Genomic DNA, 6,018 nt, shown 5'->3' on the forward strand with positions numbered 1-6,018 from the left:
CTTGTTCCTGGGCACCTGGCCCAGGATTTACTGCGCAGTACTCTGTGTCCAATCGGTACAACCACCACACCCTTGGATCCCTTGCTACTAGTGTTATATGCTCAGTCTTCTTCCTTCCTTCTTCCTTCCTTTTTTCCTTCCTCCCTCTTCCCTGTTTTTCTCCTTCTCATAAATTCTACCTTTCTTTACTTTCTTCTATACTTGCTCTCTCATACACTGCACAGTCTGTTCTGCATTAGCTCTCTCTGTCCTCTTCATTCTTCTGCTCTTTCTTTCTGCTTTCATTCACAGAGTAAGAGTTCTGGAGGAAAAGCATCTGTCATGTCACCAGGAAGAGTCCCCAGAAGCAAATCTTTCAGAGCTTTCACTTTCTGGGTAGAATTTTGCTCTTTCAAGCAGCCTCTGCTTTAGAGAGCAGAGGCCCTTTATCAAAGACGATTTGCTGCTCAAGTTCATCAGAAATGCCATCTCAGCACTTTTAACCCGTGCGTGGGTTATACCAGCAGCATCCAGTGTTTTAGAAAACACTGAGTTGTCTTATCAACAGTCAGGGACTAACCAGAAAATTGACCATAACCAATTGTCTTGCTTACTGCTCCTAGGGCATCCATGAAATAATGTGGTTGCTTTGGTGCCTAATAAAGTTCAATTCCAGTGATGGTGAGGATGTAGGAAGGAATGAAAGACATGTTCAGTGGAAACATTTTTTTCCCCCTTTCTCTGATTAGATTAGGAATTCCTTGAGTGAAGGGACCATGCCTGCTGTATTCATTTTTAATGTATATGACCAGTGCCCAGCTTAGTGTCTTACTCGCAATACATGATCAGAAATTCTGAGTACATAAAGACTAAAAGAATAAATCCATGAATGGGGGCAGTGCTTTAGTGCTTTATGTGATGGTCATTCAGGGAGCTTGGTAAAACATAAAATTCTAGGCACTAAATTGTCACACTAGTAGAAAAAATTATCACAAATCTCTATAGTCCTATGAATTTTTATAGCATCTCTTTAGTAGCAATTATTACTATAAATTTTAGTGATATGAAAATATATCTTAATTCCCTCTATTGTAAAACTTTTTTGGGAACTAGTTCCTACTGTTGTACCATATCCAACATATACCTTCAATACCAGTTTGCTGAATAAATGGATGAATGATTAAATGGATGATATTATACTTCCATTCATTCAGAATGTTTGAAGAGGTTTTATGTAATTGAATGGTCTTGTTCAGTAAAAGATACTATCTATGTAATATGTATGGATTGACATTGGAATAGAAAATTAAATAAGTCGAAGTTATATTGAACATTATTTTTTATGATTCAAAAGGCACTTCAAGATCTTTAAGTTACAAAATAAAGAGAAACCAATTGGTCTCCTAAAAATATATCTTCATTTTTTCTTTTGGTTTACCAGTACTTTACCATGACTTTAAAATAAATCTGCTTTTTCTAGTTGTCTAGTTGTATGGATTGTGAATAAAAAGCAATTTTATATTATGGTTGGAAAGATTTAAGAAGGCTAGAGTACCTTGAAAAAGATAATATAACACTGAACCAAAGTGATGAAAATGATTCTATTTTAATTTTTCTTTAATACATTTGTATCTCAACATATTACATTTCTAGACCAAAATGGTTTGTACATCTCTGTTGCTTGAGCAGGAGGAAATCATTATAATGAAAAGAGTTATTGAAAATGGTCCATGTTGTGTAATTCCCAGGATAAATGGGCTGAGTAGCAAATATTTCTGTTGTGAACTGTTTTATACCGAATGTGCATTATTAAACCCATTTGTTGAACACATTGAAAGATCGAATATCTTCCTAACCCGACGCTGGAAAATGTTTATTTGCCATTCCTCTCTTTCCTCTGCTCAGATCTTGTTAGATATTGTTTCACGGTTTTCTGGAATCCATCCACATTAGAGGGGAAAAAAAATCATAGATGAAGAAACCAGAAAAACAGAATTTACAATTTATAAACACATATTTTAAACAAGATCATAAGAAATTTTAAATAGTATACGTAATAGAAACAGCATGTGGGAAAGGATATAGAACAATGTGGTGGGTGACTATTTTTACGCTATCCTAAAGATCCTATATACTTCAAGAACTCAAAAAACACAGTAGTCATCAGGCTATAAGAATTTGAATGTAGCAAAAGAATGCTAGTGATCAGGATGGTTTAGGAGTGGCGTTATGCCCTGTGGATTTTATAAGTATGTTACTTTATGTATACTGTGTATTTAAGTAATACTCATTTAACTATTGCCCTTTAAAACGTGTGTGCAATTGAGTTGTTCTTACTTTAGAGTAATCATATGTGGGCCTGATACCACGTTCCAACTACCTCCAAAAAAAACCCTCTGTTGGAAAATCAATGGAACATCCAAAGACTAGAGTTGAAGGTAATAGCAACAACTGGAGAGGAAGGAGCAGAAAACAGTCTTCCTCTTTGATGATCCTTTTCTTCTCCAGTTAACACCACTTATCTGAAGTTGAATTGGAAGTAGGACATCCAGGCGTAGCTTCATTTATTTACTTATTCATTCAATAAATATCTATTGAGTGCCTACCAGGTGCCAGGTCAGTACTAGGCATGGGGACAAGTTATCAGAAGTTGTTAATGTGATATTGGACTTCTGGAAAGATCTCAAGGTCCAAAATATAGATTGGAAGTCAGATAAATGGTGGTAAAAGTGCCTTTGAAGCAGATGGAAATTGAGGGAAGTTAAATGGAAAAACAGGTGTATGTTGAGGAGATGTGAAGGAGATATGAGACCAGTTATATTTAATTGCTTCAGGAAGTCTTTGCCATGAATGATACAGGAAAGATATAGGAGGTTTTGAGTTACACAGGCAGGAATTATGTGCACAGAGCTGTTGGGGAGACAATTCCCAGCAAAAAATCAGGGAATTGTTGTTGGCATTCCCGGCACAGTGGAAATGAGCATGGGTGTGTTATAAAGAGCCAGAGCATGCTCAGGTTTTCTCCAGTAATGTTCTTGGGCATAAACAGAAAAATTGGACAGTGTGTATGATATAGGTTTGCCCACTGACGTGATGGGTCACAAGAACATGATGGAAGCTTCATTGTTAGAGAGGGCAATAACAGGGACTGAGAAGAGGCTTCCTGGGTAACCTATGAAGGATTTATTGTTTATTGAACTTGGTGGGCAGAAAGCAGGGAGGAGCACGGGAAGGAGGAGTGGTATAGTGGTAGATATGGGGGCTGTGTATGAAAAATGAACATTCCAAGGGCCTGTAATGGTTAAATTAGGGAGTGATCTTGCTGGTGCGTGGCTGAAGTAGGGTAGAGTTGTAGGATTGCAGTTAAAAAGATCTTGGGACTGTACAGTTGAAGTAACTGATGTGTCCCTAGCATGAATTTTGAAGTTGTCAGAAGTGATGATGAGAAATGAGGATGTGGAGGAAGATCATAAGTCATGTGCTGTATTCATGTAGAAAGGTGGAAGTGTGTCTCATAGGAGTTCAGTAAACAACAGCTGTGGTGCCTTTAAGATGGTGGAACAGAGAACTGGCCTCAATTTTAAACGAGGAGGAAAAAGAAGTGAACAGTTGATTAGTACAAAAGTTTAAAGTCTGAGTTTATAAATTACTGCAAGAAAAATTCCAAGAGGGCTAGAACTTATTTTGAAGACATCCATATACTATATATAATCAGATAACCACATTTTTTCCAGCTTCATTCAAGTAAATGTTAATTTGTTGTTGTTGACTTGATTATTCATCGTTATGGATACTGTCTCTGGTAAGAAAAAGATATTATTTTGTACTCTGCCTTGACTCTTTTCTGACACTGTTTTTGTGGTATTTCTTCGTAGTTCCCCAGCTTTAGAAATGTCAAATAGTGGGAGGATACACGTACCCAAATATCAGATTTTTTTACATGCATCAAGTTGGCAGAACCACTAAACTAGAGAGCATGTTATTTTTCAAAATAATCTTCTGTAACTGAAGGAAAACACTGCATTATTCCCAATTTTTTTCTCTCTAAATACCATAATTTACTTAATCTTACTTATTTAATCACAGTCTTGGAGTATTTTTTTAAACCATCATTATATTAAGTATGTAAAATACAACTGATGTGATTATTGAAATATATACCTTTTGCATTAGAATAGAGAACACAAATTTTTATGAATTTCCTGACATATGAACAGCAGTCTGATAACTTTACAGACACACTAATGTATTCAAAGATATTCTGATTATTGTAAAGCTAGTTTCTTGCCTGGCTAGCTACCTAATTTATTTACAAAGCACATCAAATGCTATTTAAATTACAATATAATAAATCTCTTCCAAGAAAATTCTTTAGTAGGGGCAGTATATTGTAGCAATAAAGGCTGACGTTGACAAACACCTGCCCTTTACAGTTATGTGCTAAAGGGCAGGTGTTCTTACATCTACTATGCTTCTGTTGTGCTTTTCATCACTACTGCAACATTTACCTTGAAATGTTAATAATTTGAAAGATTTCATAGAGACAGTACTATTTGTGCTTTATCTCTAAGAGCAAACAAACCCGATTCATTCATTGGGATGAATTTATTACTTTCCAGTCCTTATTTAAGTAAACCAAGTCCATGGAATTCCAAAGTAAGATATTACCACCTTCTGACTTTCCTTCCTGCAGTGTTAATTCTCCTTTGGAAGACGGTCATCTTGCCTGCTGGATCCTTCTCTTAGTCTGACTCTGTTTGATATGAGATCAAAGGGCTTTCATTTTCTGTATCAATTAGGCTGGCTGTCTTGTCTCAATGAGATTAAGTAGCCTCTGGAGACTAGTGACACCAGAGCAGTGGTAGATGAGCTGATGGTTAGCATACAATATGGCTGTCTTAATTCTTTCTAAATGATAGTTTGTCTAGTCTGATGTCTTTCTTTTATGATTGTGTCTGTGGCTCATTTGTTCAGGGCAACCATGCAGCACACACCAGACCTGATAATCAGTGGTTTGAGTTTCTGAAAAGGCTAGAGAGACACATTAATTCTCTCCTAAGCTTAACATGTTTCCCATACTAAGGAAAAGCCCAGCTTTTAAAAAATTTCTTCGATTTTTTTCTGTGTGTCTGTGCTGTGGGGGGATGGGGGGAGCCGGGTGGTGGGAGGGGATACGAAGTACCAAATATTTTACTCCATACAAATTCTAAATCCTCTACCCAGAATTTACCCCAAAGTTGCTTAAAGGAAGTGTTATCAAAAGCATTTGTTGAGCCCCAGGCAAAGCTATGTAAGCCTACTGTTACTCCTGCTATACACAGACTCTGTTTCTAGAAGTTTATAGTCTGCATTTTCCACAGTAATATTTAACTACCTTTCTTGAGATAAGACTTTCATTATCTCACTACAGAAAGGGAAGCAATGTTTTTAAGGGAGTAAATAATATGCTGGCATTTATTAACAACATTCTCTTTCAGTACGTTCACACTCACTTCACTTTCAGAGATTTCCTAGCCAGCTGCTTCTTCAAGAAAAACGAGGTTGTCAGGCGTAAACTCACTGAATTTGCCTTCCTCAACATCTTCAGACTTCTCTAGGCTTAAACCTATTCTTTCCTTCTTCTCTATTATCTCAGAAGAAAAATGTCTACCCGTTTCTAAGTCTCAGCCTTCAACCTGTACCTCAAAGATCTGGCTTCCTCAGTATCTGCCCTCCTCTCATGTTTTTGACCCTTCCTTTCTCATCGGGTACGCATGTGCTCAAGACTCCACCAGACGTTAAAGAAATAAAAAACAGTGACAAAAACAACCACTCTTTCTGTAGCTCAACTTCCTTTTTTTTCTGGGCTAATGCCTTACATTTCACCTTTTCTTCATCATCAAATTCTTAAGAAAGAAGACTACATGACTTATTCTGTTCATTAGGTTCTATTCTCTTTTTAATTCACTGCCATCTGATTTCTGATCCCATTCTGCTGCTCTCACCAAAATGGGTAGAACATTCAGTTACCAATCAACAGACTCTGTTCTGTTCTCCTCC

This window comes from Equus caballus, chromosome 4 (genome assembly GCF_041296265.1).
Source record: "Equus caballus isolate H_3958 breed thoroughbred chromosome 4, TB-T2T, whole genome shotgun sequence".
NCBI lineage: Eukaryota > Metazoa > Chordata > Mammalia > Perissodactyla > Equidae > Equus > Equus caballus.